Genomic DNA, 25,910 nt, shown 5'->3' with positions numbered 1-25,910 from the left:
GGGGAGAGGTGCCACACACATGTAAATCACCAGATCTCGTGAGAACTCACTATCACAAGGACAGCACCATGCCATGAAGGGTCCAGCGCCATGACCCAAACACTTCCCACCAGGCCCCACCTCCAACATTGGCGATTAAAATTCAAATTGAACGTGAGATACGGTGGTGACATGTATTCAAACTATATCACTGAACTATATCAAAATTCAACATGAGATTTGGTGAGGACATATATTCAAACTATATCACTGAACTATATTACCATATCACTTCCCCCCTTAGAGTATTGGGACCCTGAGAGATTGCCCACTTGGTGAATTAGTCTTATTTTTTGCTTTCTGATTTTCCAACAGATTTCTAGGCAGCCAGGGTTTTCAAAATAGCATTTATTTGAGCTCCCCGTTACTATCCACTCCCCATCCTTAAGAACCTGAGCTGAGGTGTTTCAAAAATATGTTGCATTTTCCTGAAAAAGCTGTGTTTCAATGTAGTACACTTTGGACACCACACCTTGTCTAAAAATTGAATTTTATATCAGTGCTTCTAGGAGAAGCACAGTGTCTCCCTACCTCATAGTTGACATATGCCACAATAAAACTCACTCTAATCCTCAGACACAGTGGAAATTCTTATTAAAATTAATTTTATTAATATCATGTAAGAAATTGTAAGGAAGATGTATTTTCTTAGACATTGAATAGTGTAAGAAGTTAGGATCTAGATTGGTGAGCATTTGATAAATATTGCATAGTGAAGCTAATGAGAGTCTAAATGTTTTATAGCAGCCATGATCTTTTTTTTTTTTTTTTTTGAGATGGAGTCTTGCTGTGTCACCCAGGCTGGAGTGCAGTGGCGCGATCTTGGCTCACTGCAACATCTGCCTCCTGGATTCAAGTGATTCTCCTGCCTCAGCCTCCTGATTAGCTGGGACTACAGGCATGTGCCACCATGCCCAGCTAAGTTTCTATATTTTTAGTAGAGGTAGGGTTTCACCATATTGGCCAGGCTGGTCTCGAACTCCTAACCTCAGGTGATTCACCCGTCTTGGTCTCCCAAAGTGCTAGGATTACAGGCATGAGCCACCACGCCCAGCCCGATAATCTTTTAATGTAAACTTAAGCCACAATAGAGAAGATGTCCATATTTAGCATTACTATTCAACATTATATGCATTAACAATCAGCATTTCAGTATATGTAAGATATTTTCTTTCATTCTTTTACCAGCCTCTTCCTTTCTGTCATCATTTCTGTTATAAAGTTATATTTTTACATACAATTTTATCTTGAGATGAAAATTTTACTAAAATAACCAGACTCGGGCCATTGAGCTGGGGTCAGGGGATGGGGAATTCCAGATGGTTTATTGCACTGAGTTCTCAAAGAAGGACAAACTAAGTCATAGGAAATTTGGTCCCTATTAGCTGGGTAATATAAATCTCAAAAATCATATTTCAAATATTTTTCTAATTGTAACCTATTCTAATCAGTCTATCCTCTAGACTTTGTAAGCAGATTTGGAACTTAAAGGAAGTTGCTCAAAAAATTTCAACAGCTCTAAATTTTCCCATAAAGCAGCTGAATTTTGGGGGATGATGGCAACTGATGGGAAAAACAACTTTTTTACAGAGAACTCAAAACTTTCTTTCTGTTGCTTATATCCATCAATTTTTTTATATGCAATACTAATTTAACATGGAGACATGAGTATACACTTTAAATATTAAGTACAGCCTAAAACAATTAGGTGATCTCTCAAACCCTGAAAAAGCCTCTGAAAAACCTAAACCATCAGTGATTGCTAAACTCTGGTCTTTTAACCTAACCTGTCACAAAAGACGGCAACTTTAATCAACATACCCCTCCCTCAATTCCTCATAAATTTAGTATTAAATTTTGTTACTGGCTAATGTAAAATGTCTAGTATCCACTCCTCCCCAGCTCACTTCCTTCCCCATTCTTTATCTAGGAAGAATGTGGTTTCTGTTTATCTCAGAGGCAATTAATGTTTCCAGGAAGTGTGCACCAATGTCTCATTATTTTAGCATACAGCAGAAATTTTAAGTTTAAGGAAGACCTTTGGACATCCTTATACCTTAGTTTGTATTTAGCTCTCTGAAAAGAACGATACATGATGATATGTAAAAGTATACTTAAAGACTTATTTAACCAGTCTATTTCTAAAGTCCTAGGAAATGCTTACTGGTGAGAGAATGTTGAAACTGCATGACAGTTAATCAAAGCGAGCGCATGTGCGCACGTGCACACATGCGCGCGTGTGCACACGCACACACATTTCTCTTATTATACTATAATAATGCCTGAATGAATGAAAACATAAATCAGGAGCCATATTGCTTTGCATTTATAATTTACCTTAATGGTAATGCTTTACTCCTTAATTCCCAAATGATATGAATGAGAGGTAGCCACATACAGATTTCCATGATTTACAGAGCCATATAATACCAACTTATACAGATGTGGCATTTCATATTACATTCTCTCATTATTACTATAAACCTCATGGGAGCATTCCTGCAAAATCATGTGTTATCTATGTTTTTCAATTGAGTAAGATCAGACTCAGACAAATGCATAGATTTGCCCAAAACTGCAAAGCTAGAGTCAGGAGAGAGACTCATTCCTGGTCTTCCACCCAGAATCTGGTGCTGCCTATTCCATAAAGAAAGCCCCATGTTCTCTACTGCCAGGATCAGACAGGTTCTTAGATAGCATCCTAGAAACTACATGTGTTACAAAACTTGAGCAAGTTGCCAAGAATAGGTTTTTCAATTATTGGGGTGACGTTGCTACATAGAATAGTAAATAAAATGAGCTTTGAGGTCTATCAACACTGGATAGACCTTGACTTGACTTTTTCTCTATCTCCTGAACTTACTCTGGGAACTTAGACAAATTATTTAACATTTTTGTACCACAAAAACTTTACAGAATTATTGTGAGTGATAAAAGTAAAATAATCTGGCTCCGCAGGGACACTCATTAATGGGAATTATAAAAGGAGTGAAAGCCCCAGCAGAGGAGAAAACGTTTGGTGAATCAGCAGAATCACCTGTGGAACTTTGAAAACACTGGTTCCTCTAAACTAGGTCTATAAGAAGGAAACCAGGCCAAGCACTTGATTACAACTTACACCACCACCACTACAAGATAGAAACTATTTTTCCCAAGTTCAAGAAAACAAGACTGATACTTAAAGAAACTAAAAATGATGGAGCCAGAATTAGAACATAAATCTCCCTAAATCCTTTCACTGCACACTTTAACTTTCAGCATATTCGTGTTTGCTGCAACTATGACATGTGTTGTCATTGAAGCTGCCTTCAAAATTAATGTGATTATGGCAATGACGTACTTCTGAACCATAAAATTGTTGATTCTGATTAATGCCACATGAGGTGAATAGAATGGAAATACACAGCATTGTGTAAATCGTTAGATTTTCTTTTCAAAGACCATGGTTGTTTACTTATTTCTCAAGACTGGACTTCTGAATATAGATCATTTGACTATAGTGAATCATCTCTTATAATAATATTTAGTATGAATGTCATCTTCAAGGAGATTTTATGATTTAATCCCCTTTTAATGAAATTATATTTTACATCCAAAGAAAATCACCCACCCAATTACTAAAAGTATGTAGTTGTAAATTTACATGTAATTCATGTTTTCAGAATATCCATTATTTTGTAGAAAGTGTAACTGATATGATGACATATTTGTGATAGGAAGCTTCAGTATGATAGTTTAATATCTACATGAATAGAACTCATAGTCATTCATCATTCACTCAATTATTCATTTAATCATCAGATGAAGTATACACATTGTGTTCAGAATAAAATGGTGAATAAAATCATCAGAGTTGTCTTTACGAAGCTTTCATTCTAGATAGAGAGATTGATCTTACTCAAGTAATCATGTAAGTGTAAAAATGCAACCATCTTAGAACCATGAAGAAAACACAGAGTGACATAGGAAGTCACAATTGGAAGAATTTTATGATAAAATGACAATCTATGAGGTCTGAACAATGAATAAACTTCATTAGGTAGAGAGGGTTCGGAATAATATGCAGGCAAAGAGAAGAGTCTGTGTAAATTCCCCGTTCTAAGAACTAAAAGTACTAACTGGGAGACTAACAGAGAGAGGAAGCTGAGGTGGGAATTAGATGGGAACCCATGATGCAAAGCCTCGTAGGCTGTGTGAAGAATTTTTTCTTTATCCTAAGAGCATCTCCAAACATGGAAGGGTTACAAGTCAGAGAATGACTTGTCAAATTTTTATTTTATTTTATTTGAAAAAGATGGTTTTTGCTGCTCTGGGTAATAGAGAGGAAGACAGACAAGGAGAAGGTATGTGTAAGAGTAGATTATGGTTTGAGCCAGGATGGTGGTGGTAGAAAAAAATCACACAAATGCAAAACATACTTAGGAAGTAAAATCACAAAAGAAGGACTGTGCTATAATTTGCTGAAAAGGGGGACAAAGACAAGCAGATCTGGTGAGGTGAACAGGGAGAGGGCAGAGAGGGCTTAGATCATGAGATCCATTTTGGACACGCCGAGTTTGAGGTGTCACTGAAACATCCAGGTGAAAAAACAGACCTTTAGATGTTCTAGTGTGGAGCTCAGAGGAAAAGTCTAAATAGAGATATGAGTATTTGAGCCATTTGCTGATAATTGAGCCAGGGGAAGAGCACAAAAGGTGAGAAAAGAGCTAGGCGTGGTGGTTCACATCTGTAATCCCAGTACTTTGGGAGGCCAAGGCGGGTGGATCACGAGGTCAGGAGTTCAAGATCAACCCGGCCAATATGGTGAAACCCCATCTCTACTAAAAACACAAAAATTAGCTGGGCTTGGTGCCACATGCCTGTAGTCCCAGCTGCTAGAGAGGCTGAGGCAGGAAAAATTGCTCAAACCCAGGAGACAGAGGTTGTGGTGAGCCAAGATCACGCCACTGCACTCCAGCCTGGGCAACACAGTGAGACTCCAACTCAAAAAAAAAAAAAAAAGTGAGAAAAGAGGCCCTAAGATCACATTTGGAGGCAGTATAATATAGGACAGGGGAGGATGAATATAAAAAGATGAGTAGTAACAAATGCTCAGAGTAAAAAGAGAAAAGCCATGGGGGATTATGTCAAAAAGTGAAGGAAAAGGTAGTTTAAAAGAGGAAAAGATGGATCACACCTTGTGCTGCTCAGAGATTAAGTATTATGAGATCTAAAAAACATGGCCAAACCTGTTGTATTATTTTGAGCCATTATACATGCTGCTTGCATTTTATTACTTTAAATATTTATATACATATATTTAACTGCCAAAACATTTTATGGCTAACCAAGCATGTGAAACCTTTGTAAACAAAGGCATTTTTTGATCCTGGGAGGCACCAAGTAGATAATAAAGCCATGCTTCCTGATTATATTTCTCAGATTAGGTAATTAATTGTTGTCACCAGGTACTAATAATACAGGCACATGATCATAGAATCACTCAATTGTAAAATGTCGTGTGAAATCAAAAGCATTTTGGAAACCATGAAAATGAATTTCAAAATTTCTCAGAGCCAAGTACATTTGTTATCTAAAAGTTAAAAGATGTATGACCTCTGTTAGATCACAAAAACAAAACCTATCTATTTTCAACATATAAAACACATATAAAACAAAGCAATTAAGGAAGACTAATAGTAAGAGAACAGGAGTGGGCGAGGTCGCTCATGCCTGTAATTCCAGTACTTTGGGAGGCCAAGGCAGGAGAATCACCTGAGGCTAGGAGTTTGAGACCAACCTGGCCAACATGGTGAAACCCTGTCTCTACTAAAAATACAAAAATTAGCCAGGCATGGTGGCGCGTGCCTGGATCCCAGCTACTCAGGAGGCTGAGGCAGGAGAATCGCTTGAACCCAGGAGGCGGAGGTTGCAGTGTGCTGATTGTGCCACTGCACTCCAGCCTGGGGGACAGAGCAAGACTCTGTCTCAAAAATAAATAAATTAATTGAATTAAATTAAAAAAAAAAAAACAAGAAATGACATGATAGGCGAATGCAAAGAAAAAGATACTTTCAATCAAAATGAAATGCAAGACAAAAAAAAGCATTACTTTTTTTTTTTTTTTTTTTTTTTTGAGACGGAGTCTCTCTCTTGTTACCCAGGCTGGAGTGCAATGGCGCGATCTCGGCTCACCGCAACCTCCGCCTCCTGGGTTCAGGCAATTCTCCTGCCTCAGCCTCCTGAGTAGCTGGGATTACAGGCACGCGCCACCATGCCCAGCTAATTTTTTGTATTAGTAGAGACGGGGTTTCACCATGTTGACCAGGATGGTCTCGATCTCTTGACCTCGTGATCCACCCGCCTCGGCCTCCCAAAAGCATTACATTTTTAAAAAGAAAAGTTTATTATGATAGAAGCCAAGTATAAAGATCCACTAAATGTGAATATCTATAATGAAATAAAATTGTACTGAAAAATATAAAGCAAAATTAAAACAAGTGTAATACAAGGATGAATACACAGAAAACAGTGTGAAGAAATTTCACTCATCTTACTATACTAGTTTGCTAGGGCTACTCTAACAAAGTACTACAACTGGGTGACTAAAACAAGAGAAACTTACTATGTCACAATTCTGGTGGTTAAAAGTCAAAAGTGAAGGTGACAATGGGTTTATTCCTTCATATAGGTCTGTTTTTTCACCTGGATGTTTCAGTGACACCTCGAACTTGGCGTGTCCAAAATGGATCTCATGATCTAAGCCCTCTCTGTCCTCTCCCTGTTCACCTCACCAGATCTGCTTGTCTTTGTCCCCCTTTTCAGCATTTTACTGCTCTGGGTAATAGACAGGAAGACAGACAAGGAGAAGGTATGTGTAAGTGTAGATTATGGTTTGAGCCAGCATGGTGGTGGTAGAAAAAAATCACACAAATGCAAAACATACTTAGGAAGTAAAATCACAAAAGAAGGACTGTGCTATAATTTGCTGAAAAGGGAGAAGCATGTCTGTCTGCTAGCTCATGGTGATTTGCTAGAAATCTTCAGTATTCATTCCTTGGCTTGTAGCAGCATAATTCCAGCCTTCAAATGGTGTTCTTTCTGTGTCTAACGTTGCTTCCAAATTTTACCTTTTCATAAGGAAATAGTCATTCTGGATTAGGACCCACAATACTGACCTCTGCTTAACTTGATCATCTGCAAAAATCCTATTCCCAAAAAATGTAATATACATAGGCACTAGGGGTTATAATTTCAACATCTTTTTTTGGTGGGGGCGGGGGACATAATTCAACCTTTAACACTTACTCCAATCTGTAATAAATAGGCTAAAAATATATAGACACCATCTAATGTAACTAAATATAAAATACAACTTTTTAAAATAATAATGGAGTATTTGTGAAAACTGACAAAAACCCAAGAGAAATGAAAACAGATGTCCATAACTAGATTTATATAAAAATGTTTTCTAGCTAAATTATTAATAAAAAGTAAAAACTAAAAATATCCAGGTGTGCATCATATGAGAATAGATAAAGAAATTCCATCTATTCCTACAATGGGATACTTCTCAGTAATAAGAAGGAAGTCGCTACTGATACATGCAACAACATGAGTTAATCACCAAAACATGCTCAGAGAAAAAACGTCATACACACGAAACAGCACATACTCTTAGATTCCACTTAGAGAAGAGGCAAACTAAACTATGGTTGAAAAGTATCAGAATAGTGGATGCCTCTGAGGGTGACAGGTGGAGACTTACTGGGAAGAGGGCATGAGAGAACTTTCTAAGGGGATAGTACTGTGGCTTGAATACATGGATCCCTTCAAAATTCATGTTAAAACTTAACTACCAAGATGTCAGTATTAGAAGGTGGTGCCTTCAGGAAGTGATTAAGTCATAGGGCAAGCCCTCATAAATGGATTTAATGACCTTGTAACAGAGGTATGAGGGAGCTTTTTGACCTTGTTTTGCACTTTTGCTTTAGCCACGTGAGGACACAGCGATGAAGCACCATCTTGGGAGCTAAGAGCAACCCTCACCAGACAATGACTCTGCTGGCACCTTGATCTTGGAGTTCCCAGCCTCCAGAACAGTGAGGAATAAATTTCTGCTGCTTAAAAATTACCCAGCCTTGGCTGGGTGTCATGGCTCATTCCTGTAATCCCAGCATCTTGGGAGGCCAAGGCGGGCAGATCACCTGAGGTCAGGAATTCAGCCTGACCAACATGGTGAAACTCTGTCTCTACTGAAAATATAAAAATTAGCCAGGCATAGTGGCAGGCACCTGTAATCCCAGTTACTTGGGAGGCTGAGGGAGGAGAATCGCTTGAACCCCAGAGGCAGAGGTTTCAAGGAGCCAATATCATACCACTACACTCTAGCCTGGGCGACGGAGTGAGAATCCATCTGGAAAAATAAAAAATTACCCAGCCTAAGATATTTTGTTATAGCAGCAGGAACAGACTAAGTAAGATAGATGGTAACATTTATATGTTAATATGGTGTGCAGTACACCAATATATGAATTTCTTAAACTTTAGCTAATGTATACTTTTAAGATTTTTGTATTTTATTATACATAAATTTTACCTCAAAACAAGAAAAAAAAACCTGAATAAGTACTGAGCACTAGCTAATGATATACATGCTGAAGTATTTAGAGGAATGTGCACTGATGTTTACAATTTACTTTAAAATGCATGAAAAAATAAGATGAATTAATGTGTAGATACATGTATAGCTAGATTGATAGATATATGAAAAAGCACGTATAGTAAAATGTTAATAGTAGAATCTAGAGGCTGGGTGTATGGTGTCCTCTGTAATATTGTCATATTTGCTGTATGTTTAAACTTTTTCATAATAAAATGCTAGAAAAATAGACAAAAATAAATTATAAAGTTGAATAAATTATCAAACTGTTTATTGAACATTACCTAATCCAAATGTAATAAAATTTAAAAGTAATAATGCAAACAAAATAAACATTCTGGCCCACTAAAAAACTATAAAAAAATTTTTAAAACTCTGAAATCAAAATTGCAAAAATTTAGAAAATAAAAATGATATGCATGTTACATACAAAAATCTTTGGAACACAAGAAAAAGAAAGAGCAATTTCAAATACATGAATGTAAACAATCTAAGTTAGAAAAAGACTGATAGGAAAAAATGAGGAAAGCAGAGAGAAAAAAATCAATATGCTAAAAGCAGGAAATAACCATATCACAGGGAGTGTGATGGTTAATTTTATGTGTCAACTTGACTGGGCTAAAAGATACCCAAATACCTGGTAAAACATTATTTCTAGGAGCGCCTTTGAGGGAGTTTCTGGAGGAGATTAACATTTGAATCAGTGATCTGAGTAAAGAGGATCCATCACCAGTGTGTGCGAACATGATTCAATCTGTTTAGGGTCAAATACAAAGATGAAGGAAGGGAAAATTCTTTTTCTCTTCCTGAGCTGGGACAATTATCTTTTCCTGTCCTTTAAACATTGCACCCTTGTTTCACACGTCAAAGGACTTTGAGACTCACACCCTCTATTACATCCTCTATTCCCTACTTCCTCGCTTCTCAGTTCTTCCACCTGAATTACACCTCTAGCTTTCCTGGGTTTCCAGTTTGCAATGACATATCATGGGACTTTTTGGCCTCCACAGTTGCAAGAGCCAATTCCCATAATAAATTTTCTCTTCAGCTGGGCGTGTTGGCTCATGCCTGTAATCCCATCACTTTGGGAGGCCGAGACTGGCAGATCATGAAGTCAAGAGATTGAGACCATCCTGGCCAACATGGGTGAAAGCCCGTCTCTACCAAAAATACAAAAATTAGCTGGGCGTGGTGGCATGTCCCTGTAGTCCCAGCTACTTGGGAGGCTAAAGCAGGAGAATCACTTGAAACAGGGAGGTGGAGGTTGCAGTGAGCCGAGATCATGCCACTGCACTCCAGCCTGGTGACAGAGCGAGACTCCATCTCAGAAAAAAAAATATATCTTCTATGTATATATATATATAGTAGATAGTAGTGTCTCTGTTTCTCTGAAGAATGCTAATTGGGGGAGGGCTCCCCAGTGGGATGTACCCACCAAAGACTGTAAGACAGTGCTTCCAAAACTAGGGTTCATGCCAAATAAAATCTGAAAACAAGCAGCAGAATTGGTTGCATTTATATTGGATTTCCACAGATAGCAAGGGCAGCAGATCTGGTGGCACCATGGAGGGTCCATGTTCTTTATGCTGGCAGCACAAGCCACATCTGGTGATCAGCTGTGCTGTCTTCCCCATGCTGTAGAGGGTCTTTGGAACATTGCTCCTGGGCGTGTAGCTTCCTGGTTTAGTTCTCAGCATTCCAAGAGGTTCTGCGAGCCTCTCAATGCTTTCATGAATCCATTTTCCACTAGTAGCAGTCAGAATATGTTTTTATTTCTTCCAGATGAGAATGTGGACTGACACACAATAAAACGTAAATAAGCCCCGGCATGGTGGCTCACACCTGTAATCCCAACACTTTAGGAGGCGAAGGCGGGATGATCATTTGAGGTCAGGAGTTCAAGACCAGCCTGACAAACACAGTGAAACCCCATATCTACTAAACATACAAAAATTAGCAAGGCGTGATGGCATGAGCCTTAATCTCAGCTATTCAGGAGGCTGAGGCAAGAGAATCCCTCGAACCCGGGAGGCAGATGTTGTCATGAGCCGAGATCATGCCATGGCACTTCAGCCTACGAAACAGAGTGAGGCTCTGTCTCAAAAAAAAAAAAAAAAAAAAGTAAATAAAAGCTGATGAATACATCTTTTAAAAATATAAACCCATCTTACATATAAGTATCAATGTTAATGTAAAAATCAATTAGTGATTCAAAAGAAATCTTTGTAAAACTGGAAGGACAGATTATTTCCAACATGTAATATTTTTCTTCAAACTCAAATTGCATCATGCCTAAGAGGGAAGCCGTATGTTCTGACTAACATCAGGAACAAGATAAGCATCCCACTACCTTCATATTACTATAATTTTGAAGAAATGAACAAAGTAATTAGAAAAAAGAAGAAATAAGTCACAAAAAGAACAAGAGAAAAAATGTCATTTTTTGTAGATGATGTGATTGTATACCTGTAGACTCAAAGGCATCAACTGATATTCAATTGTAAAGTTAAAAAATAATTAAGCTGGCTAGATATAAACTAATATACAAAACATCACGGCTCTCCTAAACTGACTTTCTTTACAACTAGTTAGGAAAATGTAGTAAAGATTTTATTTACAGTAGCCACAGTAAAAAAAAAAAAAATTAGGAATAAACTTAAAGGTATAAGAATTATGTGATCAATAGCCAAAGAGAGATATTTGTAAAAGTTGAATAAATAACAAAGCTTGCATTTTTTAAGTTTCACTGCTATAGTTGTGTTTATTTCCCTTAATTTATTTTATAAATACAATGCAATCCCAATAAAAATACACTTTTGTTTTCGAGACTGGGTCTTGCTCTCCTGCCCAGGCTGGTTTGCAGTGATGAGATACCGCAGCTTTGAGCTGCCCAGGCTCTGGTGATCCTCCTACCTCAGCCTCCTCAGTAGCTGTTCAACCCACAAGCTTGCACCACCACACCCAGTTAAGTTTTATTTTTTTGTAAAGTTGGGGTCTCAACACGTTGCCTACGCTGGTCTCAAACTGCTAGACTTAAGCAATTCACCTGCCTCAGGCTCCCTAAGTGCTGGAATTACAAGCATGAGCCACCCACCTGGCCCAAATATTTTCTTTGATGGAACAAAAGATGGATTACAAAATTCATGTACAAAATTAAAGAATACCAAGTAAATAAAGAAGTGATGAAGAAATAGCCCTATTTGATATTTAAATCTGCTGTAAAATTATAGTAGGTAATTTGACATAAGCAATAGAAAGATCAGTAGAACAGAGTAAGTGGTTCAGAAAGAGACCCAGAGAGACAGAAGACTTTATATGATAAGGCAGCATTTTACAATAGTGCAAAATTAAAATTATTCAAAAGATAATAATGGATAACTGTTTGGCTATTTGGAAAAGGAAAAAAAACAGGCTGTATTCCTACCTAATTCCTTAGACCATGACAAATTCCAAATGTATCAAGTGTTTAATGTAAATATATGAGAAGGTTCAAGTTCCAGATGAAAACATGAAAGGATTTTGGTGAGGAGGTCTTTCTTGATATTCAAAACATAGAAGTCATTAAGGAGATTGATAAATGCATTAAAATAAAACATTCCTAAACAATGACAATTGTGTATATATAAATACATATGCATGTATAAATGTATAAGTATACAAATAACTATAAAAGATATATATAACTACAAATATATGTATACATTTTTATATACATATGCATCTATTTTGTGTGTGTGGAGAGAGAAAGACAAAGGTAAGAGAGCGGTAATCATGTCAGAAAGAAAACAACTGAAAAGGAAACTGACAAAACGTTACTCTGAGAAAGCTTGAGGCACTCAGGTGACTAAATCCTGGGCAAGACAGAAAGGAAGATGGTGAAACTCACTCTCTTCTGCAGAGGAGCATGTTCCACCAGGGAGCTTGAACCATCACACTGTCCATGAGAAGCAGGTACTGTAAGAGCTCAAGTAGAGCTGAGACCCACTCAAAAGCCTCAAGCTCCAGTCCTGAATGTATAACTGCCATGTCCTTGTTGAGTGCAAATAAGAAGTGTCTTCGCTCAGGATTATCAGGAAACAGTTTCTGAGATGGAGACTTTCACAATGGATGCTTATCAAAGAAGGACTGCTCTGGGAAAGAACATCCGTAGTGGTAAAGGAAGTAGTATTGCATAGAAAGAGGTCATGAACTGCAGGAAACTCGGAGCAACCAACCCTACCAGCGGTTGAGAAAACGAGTTATTTAGTCTCAAAAGGCAATCAGGGCAGTTCTCTACAGCATCTACCGCAGACAGCAAGAGTGCCCCAAATGCATAAAAATTCTTTCTAAGTGTGTGTGTGTGTGTGTGTGTGTGTGTGTGTGTGTGTGTGGTTTGTCATTCATGTCTGTTTAGTGTTAGGTCTTAGGCTTGTATTTTGTTTACTGCTATATCCTTGTAGATGCTTACATATAACAAACATTTAGATTCAGTATATGACCAATTAATAGATGTTGAATGAATAAATGCATAAATAAATAAATGACAATTAAATTTTAATTTTCTTGAAATATAAAGAATTATTTCAACCAATTGGTGAATATCTGTCAATATTCTTAATATATAAATCCTTTGGCTTTATAATTGCATATCTAGAAATTTTGCTATAGTCATATTCACAGAGATGAGCAAAAACATGAGTGATAGAACATTGTTTGCTACATTATTTATGCTATCAAAAGACTATAAACAATGTAAAGTCTATAAATATGGAACTGACTAAAAATTAATACCAGATTGATACAACGAAGTATCATGCAGTTGTTCAAAAGGGGGTAACAGAATGTGCTTGCAAGCAACTACCTCAAACATATATTTTACAGTGATAAAAGGATGATACAAAACAGTGGATATAGTGTCTCCACATTTGATAAAAACAAAGTATACATAGATAAAAATAAAAATCAAGTAAGAACATGATAAAAAACAAAGTGAGGATTTTCTGCTAAATTTCTCTGGGTTTATCAAGGATACTGTCATGTTTTTTACTCCACCTATTAAAAGGGCCCCAGAATTTTGGGGAGTTTAAATACTCTCTAGAGGACTCCACTGGTTACTTGGGGTACGCCTACGTAAACAGAGAGGCTGAAGTAAAGTTCAAAGTTATTTTCATGGTATGCCCTATAGAGAGGATATTTCCTGTCACTGCTGAAGTGTGAAGCTGCCTTATGTTCACTGCCTCTAGACCCTATTTTCCTGTCTCAGAGCGTGTGGCATTTTCTCGGTATTTTTGTGTGACTCCTTTTCATATTCTAAATAAACATTCTCTTTTCTGCCTAATTTGATATTTTGTATTATATTTCTTTAAAAGAACCATTTTCATTATATAAGCTTTAGGCACCAAAAACTTTATTGCTCAACCTTCAACAGGAAATAAACATTATACACACTTGGGTATTTAATATAGAGAGAGGAGATTTCCTATAGGAAAGTGATATGGTTGATTGTGAACCCACCCAGATCTCATCTTGAATAGTAGCTCTCATAATCCCCACGTTGTGGGAGGGACCCAGTAGGAGATAATTTAATTACCTGAGCTGTTTTTCCCATGCTGTTCTCGTGATAGTGAACAAGTCTCACAAGATCTGATGGTTTATAAAGGGCAGTTCCCCAGTACACGCTCTCTTGCCTGCTGCCAGGTAACATGCGCCTTTGCTCCTCCCTCACCTTCCGCCATGATTTTGAGGCCTCTCCAGCCATGTGGAACCATGAGTCCATTGTACCTCTTTTTCTTTATAAATTATCCAGTCTCAGGTATTTCTTCATAGCAGTATGAAAATAGACTAAAACAGAAAGCCTAATTAAGATCCTCAAATCAATCAAGAAAAGGACATTAGAACACATGGGCAGAGTATCTCATCTAGGGCTTGCATACAGAAAAGAGTAAAATAGATTTCATCTGTGATGAACATTAATAATACCTAAATACATATAAATATCAAATGACCTAAGATTCACAGAATGTTGACTATGTGCTAGGCACTGTTCTAGACGTTTCACACATATTATATTTTTATACCCACTAAAGTTCAGGGTAATTTAAAATGTTTTATCAGCCCTATGATCAGAAAACTAAGGGACAGAGAAGCAACCTTTCAACGACCAGGCAACGAGAAATCAGCAGAACCTAACCCAGAGTCCATACTCTCAACCATGAGGAGTCCTACTGCTGGGTAGCTTATTTTGTACAGCTGGGAAACAAACAAACATAAAAAACAAAAATGTAAATAATTAAATCTCAACTTTATAATTCACTTGCTATGTGGCCTTGGTCCTCTCTGAGGCCCAGTGTTATTATCCATAGAAAAGACATTAATATATATATCAGACCTAGCTTTAAGAAGATTAAATTACACTCTATACTATAAGTCAACTGAAATAGATATTCAGTGAATGCTATAATAGAATAAAGAAGGGGCTGGGTGCAGTAGCTTATGCCTGTAATCCCAGCATTTTGGGATGCTGAGGCAGGCGGATCACCTGAGGTCAGGAGTTCGAGTCCACCCTGGCCAACATGGTGAAACCTCATCTCTACTAAAAACTACAAAAATTAGCCAGGTGTGGTGGTGGGTGCCTGTAATCTCACCTATTTGGGAGGCTAAGTCGGCAAAATCGCTTACACCCAGAAGGCGGAGGTTGCAGTGAGCCAAGATTGTGCCACTGCACACCAGCCTGGGTAACAGAGGGAAACTCCATCTCAGAAAAAAAAAAGAAAAGAAAAGAATGGCACAGTGTTCATGAAAGCATTGCAATCCTGACTTATTTCTATAAAGTATTTTAAATTTGTGGAATACAATAAATATTTGATACTGTATATTTTCCTCTGTTAATTATTGGCTTAGAGAAGAGTAACAACTCTTCTGTATTTTTTCATTGCACACAATGAAAAAATATAGATTAAAGATTTAACTTAATGTATAAGAATTTCTTAAAGTTAAATTTTGAAAGTGAGTAATAGTCTAGTAAATATTAAATGCACCATTAAATCATTTTTGCCATTATTGTTTTGTTTTTCCAAGTTTTTTTTTTACATAAAAAATTGGTAAGACACTTAAAAGATAGGGTGGTCACCTTTAAATAAAAATTTCCTCATTTGCTTCTAAAATAAATCCCATGCAGCATTTGTAAGTGAAAACAGCTGCTTTATAGAGTAAGGTTTTACTTAAATGTCAAATGAAAAGCCTAAATTTAAAAGCAGTATTTGCAACTCTTCAAATAGTACCAGAATGGAATCTAGATAAACCACAAAAAGAAGACATGTTCTGGACCACTGAATGTTTTATCAGCTCTACATTCATCTCTGTAGAAGATAAAATTTTGTGTAATAGCCAACAGCCCAAGGGTTGATTTGAAAACAGCTCAAAGTATAAAATTTAAAAGATGAAAATGGAAGAGTGGAAATGAAAAGACATGTTAAATCTCAACAGCAGAGCACAATAATGACCAGGTTGCATTTGAAATAATGGGTTTCAGGAAGCCTGAAGATATTAGGTTTAGATCTCTTCTGATAACTCATAGGAATCCATATGCTTTATTTATTTTCATGACGAACATGAGTAGATAAAGAAACCGATGGATAATAAATGTATGCATTTGCCTAAGGTGATGTGATCAGTGCCTCCAATTACGTGCTTCTTTCATTGAACTCTGTTGGCAATAATAAGGTCTTTGATCTAAAGAGAATTTAAATCTCTTTATATCAAATTACATAAAATCAAGTTAGGCTATGTAAGTAAGAAGTACCTGATAACTAGATGAAAGGAAGAAAAGAATTTCATTTTATCTATGGAGAAAATGACTCATTTTTAGTATCTAACAGAACACAATCAATTATCTCTTTTTGTTTGATTGGTTTTTTATAGAAACACAGTCCCACTCTATCACCCAGTTTTTGATGGTAGCAATTTTTTGGCATTTTCTTCCTACATCACTGATAAGTTGACTTCTTTCTCAGGTGCAAGATGGCTGCAACAGCTCCAGTTATCACACTGAGATGACTCCAGCAGGGTCTCCAATGACAACTGCATTTTTAAAAGAGTTTTTTAAGTCTTACTCCTTTACATCTGAGAAAAACATTAAGGGCTTCAAAAATGCTGAAGCCTTTGATTCGAAAATTATATTTTTAGGAAACAGCTACCTGATGAAATGAAGGTCATCTAATTTTTGCAGTTGATTTCATAGAAGATAGATTCCCATTTATTCAGTAAGTATTGAGCCCTAGTATATACTAGTCATTGTTCTAGGTGCTTGGAATATAACAGTAAACAAAGCAAACAAAAGTTATCTTCATGGAATTTACACATTTGGAAAAGGAAGACAGGTAGTCAACAAAATATAGTAAAATATGTAGCAAATTAGATGTTGATGGATACTAATAATAAATCTTGATGAATTGTGAACCTGTACATTTTAACGGAGAATATAAAAGGAAAATTATTTTTTGTTAAGAAGATGAGTTGAGTTTTTACTATGGCCATATGAAAAGATTCAGGGGACAACTGGACAAATGGTTTTGAGTATCAGGTAAGAGTAAAGCTTTGGAAGCAAGAAACCCTGAAGCGCTTGTTGAAGCTACTGGGAAATATGTGAACCTCTAAGAGAGTAGTGATTCAAGAAAGGAAGAAAGAGGCTTCACATAAATGCCATCTTTGGAAATGAGGGGAGTGAGAGAAGGAATAAATTTTTCAGATGTTTGCAAAGCAATCCTTGTCCTTAGGGTAGAGTAAGGTTTTAGTTAAGAAAGGAAGTAAACATTCCATGAGTACTTCAATGACTGTCTGACACTATTCAATTTACAGCATTTAACCTTGAAGTTTTTCCCAATGATGATTAAGAATCAGCAAACAAATATGCATCACCTTCAGCAAAAGTCTTGTGGCTCATGTGGTGGACATTGTTTCCTCACATCACTAAAAATGAAATGTAGTATCTATAAGAGGTAGAATTAATATGTGAAATGGGTTCATTTTTAGCCCATTTCAGAGTCACGGCAAAATTGAGCAGAAAGTACAGAGTTCCCATGACCTTCTACACCTTTACAAGGCAATCTCATCTACTATCAACATTCCCCACCGGAGTGGTACAACTGTTATAATCAATGAACCTATACTGACACATCAATATCACCCAAAGTCCCTAGTTTACATTAGGGACCATTCTTGGTATTGTGGATCCTATGGTTTTGAAAATTTATAATGACATGTATCCACCATTGTGGTATCATATAGAATAGTTTCACTGCTCTAAAAGTCCTTCATGTTCTGCCCTTTTATCCTCACTGCCAACCCCAACTTCTGGCAACCACTACTCCTTTTACTGTCTCCATAGCTTTGCCTTTTCCAGAGGTTATATTGTTGGAATCCTACAGTAGGTATCCCTTGCAGATAGGTTTCTTTCACTTAGTGATATGTATTTAAGATTCCTCCATGTCTTTTCATGGATGGTGCGTTTTCTTTTAGTGCTGAGCAATGCTCTACTGACTGAATATATCACAATTAATCCATTCCCCTTCTGAAGTACATCTTGATTGTTTGTAAGTTTTTGAAATTAAGAATAAAGTTGCCAAAAACATCTGCATGCAGCTTTTGCATGGACATACTTTTCAGCTCATTTTGGTAAATACCAAGGTGTGTGACTGCTGGATCATATAGTAAGAGTAGGTTTATTTTTGTAAGAATCTGCCAAGCCATCCTCCAAAGTAGCTATACTATTTTGCATTTCCACTAGCAATGAATGAATGTTTTGCTTGTTCCATTTCCTTACCAGTATTTTGTGTTGACAGTGTTCTGGATTTTGCCCATTCCAACAGGTGTGTACTATCTCATTTTTGTTTTGATTTGCATTTCCCTGAAGACACGTGACTTTTCGTCTTGAGGAGAAGGCTTCTCAAATTATAAAAATTATTAGAATAACTGCTGTTAATGAAATGAATGAGCCGACAGATGAGATGGTATTTCATGTAGTATATGCATCAGGATAATCTGAGTATTGTCGGGGTATTCCGGATAAGCCAAGAAAATGTTGTGGAAAGAAAGTTAAATTTACGCCTACGAATATAATGGAAAAATGAATTTTAGCATAGGTCTGGTCAAGTGTATAGCCCAAGAATAAGGGGAATCAGTGAATAAAGCCCCCTATGACAGCAAATACTACTCCTCTTTTCATATGCTATTTGCCATGTATTATATGTGGCTTCTTCAGCACTGTGTCTTTTCAGGTCTTTGACTTATTTTTTTTAACTGGATTGTTTGTTTTCTTATTTTTGAGTTTTAAGACAGCTTTGTATATTTTAGGTAACCGTCCTTTATCTGAAATGTTTTTTGCAAATATTTTCTGCCTTTCTAAAACTTGTCTTCCCATTCTTTTTTGACAATGTCTATTGTGAAGCAGATGTTTTAATTTTACTGAAGTCCAAATTGTCGATTACTTTTTTTCACGAATCATGCCCTTGTGTACCTAAAAAATATCATTGCCATATCCAAGGCCATCTAGATTTCCTTCCATGTTATCATCTAAGACTTTTATAATTTTACATTTTACATTTAGGTCTATAATCTATTTTGAGTTAACTTTTATTAAAAGTATAAGGTCTGTATCAAGAGTCTTCTTTGTTTTTTGCCTGTTGATGTTCCAGCACCATTGAACACTATCTTTGTTCCATTGTATTGCCATGTCTTCTTTGTCAAAAATTAGTTGACTACAGGGCAGGCGCAGTGGCTCACGCCTGTAATCCCAGCACTTTGGAAGGCTGAGGCAGGTAGATCACAAGGTCAGGAGTTCAAGACCATCCTGGCCAACATGATGAACCCCATTTCTTAAAAAAAATTAGTTGACTATATTTCTGTGGGCCTATTTCTGGACGCTATCTATTCTATTGACCTATTTATCAATTCTTTTGCAAATACCATGCTGTCACTTATTTTATACTAAGTCTTGAAGTAAGATCAGTCCTGCAACTTTGGTTTTCTCCTTCAGTATTGAGTTGGCTATTCTGGGTCTTTTGCCTCCCCACATAAACTTTTTTTTTAAGACAGAGTTCTCACTCTGTTGCCCAAGCTGAACAGCAGTGGTATAATCACAGCTCATCACAGCATCAACCTCCTGGGCTCAAGCAATCCTGCCCACCAGCCTCCTAAATAGCTGGGACTACAGGCATGCACCACCATGCCTGGCTAATTTTTTTGTAGAGACAGGTTTCACCATGTTGCCCAGGCTGGCCTGGAACTCTTTGGCTCAAGAAATCCTCCTGCCTCAGTCTCCCAAAGTGCTAGGGTAACAGGCATGAGCCACTGTGCCCAGCCTCCATATAAACTTTAGAATAAGTCTGTCAACATCCACAACACAATGTGCTGGAATTTTTATTGAAATTATCTTGTATCTATAGATTAATTTAAGAAGAACTGAAACTGGCCAGATGCAGTGGCTCACGCCTATAATTCCAACACTTTGGGAGGACCAGCTACTTACAGTGGCTCACGCCTGTAATTCCAACACTTTGGGAGGACCAGCCTGGCCAACATGGTGAAACCCCACTCCGCTAAAAATACAAAATTAGCCAGGCGTGGTAGCAGGTGCCTGTAATCCCAACTACTTGGGAGACTGAGGCAGGAGGAAGTGCTTCAACCCAGAAGGTGGAGGTTGCAGTGAGCTGAGGTCATGCCACTGCACTCCAGCCTGGGCAACAGAGCAAAACTCTGTCTCTTGAAAAAAAAAAGAGAAGAACTAAAATCTTGATAATCATGAGTCTTCCTATCTATACACATGAAATATATCTTCATTTATTTAGCCCTTCTGATATTTTCATCAGAGTTTTGTCATTTTTCTCATACAGATCTCATATATATTTAGATTTATACCTAAATATTTCATGTTAGAGGGTGCTAATGTAAATGGGAATGTGTTTTTAATTTCAAATTCCACTTGTTGATTTCTGGTATACAGGAAAGTGACTGACTTTTGTATGTTAACTTTGTATGCTGCAATGTTGCTATAATCGCTTCTTGGTTCCAGGAGTTTTTTGGTTTTTATGAATTTTCTACATAGATGGTCATATCATTTGCAAACAAAAACTGTTTTATTTCTTCCTTCACAGTCTGTATATTATTTATTTATTTATTTTTGTCTTATTGTGAGGCTTCCAGCATGATGATGAAAAGGAGTGATAAGTCAGGCACAGTGGATCATGCCTGTCTGTAATCCCAGCACATTGGGAGGCCGAGGTGGGCAGATTACACAAGGTCAGGAGTTCAAGACCAGCTTGGCCAACATGGTGAAATCCCATCTCTACTAAAAATACAAAACCTAGCCAGGTATGGTGGCACATGCCTGTAATCCCAGCTACTCAGTAAAATTGCTTGAACCTGGGAGGCAGAGGTTGCAGTGAGTCGAGATCACACCACACTGCATTCCAACCTGTTATATCCATTAAAAATAAGAAAAATAGATCGAGACCATCCTGGCCAACATGGTGAAACCCCGTCTCTACTAAAAATACAAAAAAATTATCTGGGTGTGGCGGCGCACACTTGTAGTCCCAGCTACTAGGGAGGCTGAGGCAGGAGAATTGCTTGAACCCGGGAGGCAGAGGTTGCAGTGAGCTGAGGTCATGGCACTGTGCTCCAGTCTGGCGCCTGGTGACGGAGTGAGACTGTGTCTCAAAAATAAATAAATAAATAAATAAGAAAAATAGGCCAGGTGTGGTGGCTCATGCATGTAATCCCAGCACTTTGGGAGGCTGAGGTGTGTGGGTTGCTTGAGCTCAAGAATTCAAGGCCAGCTGGCAACATGGTGAAACCCTGTCTTTACTAAAAACACAAAATATGCATATATATATATATATATATATATACACACACAGGTATGGTAGCATGGGCATGTGGTCATAGCTACTCAGGAGGCTGAGGTGGGAGGACTGCTTGAGCCTTGGAGGTAGAGGTTTCAGTGAGCCGAAATTAAACCACTGTACTCCAGCCTAGGTAACAGAGTTAAGACCATGTCTCCAAAGAATAAGAAAAATTAATATTTTTATTTATTTTCACTTATTTTTTCTCTAATGCTCTTTGCTTCTTTTTTATGTAGATCCAAGTGTCTAACCTATATCATTTTTCTTATCTCAATAACTTCCTTTAACATTTCTCACAAAGCATATCTACTGGCCACAAATTTCCTCAGTTTTCATTTGTCTGAGAAAGCCTTACTTCTCCTTCACTTTCGAAGGATAATTTTGTAGGGTACATAATTCTAGATTGGTGGGTTTTTTCCTCTCGACGTGAAATATTTCATTCCATTCTCTTGTTTGTATGGTATCTGGGAAGAAGTCAGATGTAATTCTTATCATTATTATTTAAAATATTGCTTCTGTTCCCTTCTCTCTTCTCCTTCTATTTATCCCTTCTATGTACGGTTTTTAGTTGCTCTATGTTTCTTGGATATTGCATTTGGTTTTGTTCACTGTTTTTTCTTTGATTCTCAGTTTCAGAAGTCTCTATTTATATATCCACAATCGCAGGGATTCTTTCCTCCGCCATGTCCAGTCTACTAATGATCCCTTTAAGGCATTCTTCACTTCTGTTACAGTGTTTGGTCTCTAGCATTTCTCTGATTATTTGTTAGAATTGCCGTCTGTCTACTTACATTACCAACCTATTCTTGTGTGTTGCCTTAGCAAGTAATTGCAGTTGTTTTAAGTTCACAGGTATTGTAATTTCGATATCTCTGCCATATTTGAGATTGATTCTGATGCTTGCTCTGTCTTTTCAAGCTACATTTTTGTCTTTTAGTGTAACTTTTAATTTTCTGTTGAAAGCCAGGCATGATGTACTGAGTAAAAGAAACTCAATAAATAGTATTGTGATGCTAAGAGGTCAGGGGAGGTGAAGCATTCTATAGTCCTACATCAGGGGTCAGCCTTTTAGTGAGCCTGTGCCTACAACAGTGACTTTTACAAGTACTTTTCATTCCACTCCCTTCCTCTCCTTAAGTGGAACGGGATCGCTGAAGGGGGCCTGAATTGGGTATTTCCCTTCTCCTATGTAGAAGCTAAAGAGAGGGCTGGAGTCGGGGATTTTTCTTCCTCCTTATGGAAGGCTAGAGCCAATTAAATTTGGGTATTTTCCTTCTTCTAGTTCAGTTAAGCTCTGACAAAATCCCAATCGTTTAGGCTTTGATATTATAAAATAGTGTCTGCTGAGTATAGGCCTTGTTAACAACACTACACTCTGATGGAGCTGAGGGGGAGTTTTCTCTGATATCCACTGTGAGAACTTAGTAGAGCTCCAGGAAGCAAAACTCACAAGAGTGTGGGAGTCTTCCAGAGTTTTTCCTTCACACACTTATCTGCACTCAACCTCCAGCAATTCATTAATTACAGCTCAGGTTTTCCTACCGAGGTACTGGTTTTCATGAAGGTTTCTTTTCACAGAGGGTTCTGCCTGTGCATTTCTGCTCCAGTAAGTTGTTCTTCTTGTATGGCCTTTCAAACTTTTTAAGCAGTGGTTTGACCTGTAACTCCACTTCTCTGACGGTTCTTAAGTGTTGATTTTTTAGTTTGCTTAGATTTTTACTTGTTTTTAGGATGAAGTGACAATTTCCAAGCTCCTTCCTGACATGCCAGATCAGAAACTGAAAGTCCTAAACCTCATATTCTGTGGGTAAGTTCCCATCCTGCCCGCTCCAGTTCACCCCCTCATACTCTCTTGCCCTTCCTTGTCCCCATGTGAGATTTCTAGGTTCAATAAAAGACTGCATTCAACTACTTTGGCTTATCTGAGTATTATGATAACCATAAAAAATGAAGGAAAAGAAAAATCCATCAAAGAATTGAGATATTTGAGAAAAAGAAAGGAGATCAATGTTTTCTAACACTTAAAAATAGATTTTTTAAGTGTTTCTTCATTGACTTATGTGAAAGGACTTTTTTTAAATTTAACAAATTATATGCTTTTGTTTATAGCCTCAAAACTATCTTATGTAGCTAAGAATGGGTAAATAATCAGGATTTACTAAAGGATTAAAGAAGAAATCTTCTATAAGTAGCAATTCTGCTACTCAAGGAAGAGATATACTTCACGGCATAAACTTGCCAAAGTATATTAAGAATAATCTTGATACAAGACAGCAAAGCTCTTTTATTCAGCCAATATGCCATGAATGAAAAAGACAAGGGGCAATCTCTACCCTCTTGGTGAATCATTAAACCTACCAAAGTAGAAGGGAGAGAAATAGAAAGAGGACCTTTGCGTGAGATGGTGATCTATTATGTCTGAGTAGTAGAACATTGCTCAAAGTACAAGAAAGAAAAAAAAAAGTTAGTTTATTTGGAATTTTGGACATGAAGTGTCTTTATTGTTCATTTTCTTTTAAGTCACATGAATGGCCTATCGTTTCAATTAATAAATATTTCATTTCTTTTCAGCATATTCATGAAACTTAAAACTAAAATGAACAGTGCACATGTGAATGTTTAAGAACATTATAAAATTAAACACAAAATCTGTCTGGCGATCTTCCCAGCATCTTAAGAAACAAGTTGATAAAAATTCAAGCAGCAGAAGGGGGCAGTAAAACCCAACAGAATGCTCTGGAAGATTTTTAAGATTCTTCCTTATTTTCTCTTTATGTAGAGTATTTTCCAACAAATTTCATAGGCTAATGGAAATTTTGTGCACCAGATCCATAATAGACACAGAAACACTGAATATATACAAACATGAGAGCTATAAGTTTTACACAATCAAACCCTATTTTTTTATGGTACACAACAGTCACAGTACTTTTCCATATAAAACAGGTTTAGCTGTCTTGGTTTGGCACATTTAATGTCCTCCCATGACCAACATCCCAAATGTCTCAGAATTGTCAAAGTGATTTAACAAATTATACATTTTTTTCCTTATGCTCAGACTTGCACTTCTCTTTAAAATTCTGCCTATCCTTAAAGTCTCAGATGCTCCTTGAACTTTTTTTTTTTTTTTTTACTTTCCAGGTACACGGAACTCTCTTCACTCTATCCTGCTATATAAGTGACAGAATTTCCACTATGAGATAGATGGAATTCAATTCCTTTGAGTTTCAAATAATCTAAATATTATTATTCTTTATGCCCTGTTTTTTCCTCACCTTTGCATTCCAAATCTCTTTGCAGACAATAGAACACACTTCTATACATAATAGGTATACAATACAATTAATGTTTCATAAGGAAGACGATGATGATGATCACTTCAAAATGAATTCAGGATTGTAACGTAAAAATTTAGTACACTCTCACTGTATGGATTCTAACACGGCTTCTAACCCAAGCTGACATTAGTAGCTCTAACTATAAACTTCAAATTTCAGTAGATGCAGCCTACTTCTTTAAAATTACACAGAAAAATGAAATTATTAAAAGAAATCATTAAAAGGAAAATGATCTATGCTTAGTTGAAATATCATGTAAGATTCCATGCAATAAATGGGAGTGCCATAAATGGAATGATTAAATATGACTAGAAGAGGAGAAAGGCTTCCTAGATGAGACGGAATTTTAGTCATTTCTGTCTCATGTAGAATCAGATGTGTACATTAAGCAAAACAGTTTAAAAAATTTCCAAGCTAGTCTCTTTTTTATTTATTTTCTATAAGACTTCTAGAAATTGAGGTATCTGGTGTAGTGTTATTTCAGGTTTTATGCTGTACTTTCCCTGTAATGCTAAGAATTTATGGTATAACTGAATTGTCTATTTTCCACTTCTTTTCTGATATATATATATATATATCCCTTCCATCTGATTAATTCCCTATCCAACTATGTTCCAAAACGAGAGTAGAAAATTAGCCCCAATAAGCCTAGACAACTGAAAAGTAACTGTCATGTTGTACTCTGATCCATGGGCACAACTCATAATCTTGTAAAAGTGGAGAGAAAAGACAAAAAAAAAAAAGTGAACTTTAAAAGTGGAATTTATTTTACCGGCACCTCCTATGAAGGGCTGGTAACCAAACTACACCACGCGTCAGGGAGAGAAATGCTTTAAGGCAGACGTTTTGGACATTCAGCGTCCTTGCAAATTCCGGCCGTCGCCGCTTCCTTTGTCCATGAGAAGGCAGGAAACTTTACATCGGTGACCTCTGGAGCTCAAATTAACTATTTACACGGTAACTGCTTAGGAGCAGTATTATGAGGAGAATTTACCTTTTCTTCCTCCCTCTCCA

At 37.0% G+C, this 25,910-nt stretch overlaps 1 protein-coding gene across 2 annotated transcripts in view; it reads right to left on the bottom strand.

Annotated features, from left to right (window-relative positions):
* Positions 1 to 25,910, bottom strand: part of PLA2G4A (phospholipase A2 group IVA) — a 434,510-nt gene that overhangs the window by 236,574 nt on the left and 172,026 nt on the right. The window lies entirely within an intron of this gene.

Source organism: Aotus nancymaae, unplaced genomic scaffold (genome assembly GCF_030222135.1).
Source record: "Aotus nancymaae isolate 86718 unplaced genomic scaffold, 86718_ANA_hifiasm-v0.15.2.pri h1tg000108l, whole genome shotgun sequence".
NCBI lineage: Eukaryota > Metazoa > Chordata > Mammalia > Primates > Aotidae > Aotus > Aotus nancymaae.
This window is presented reverse-complemented; position numbering and strand designations above follow the sequence as displayed.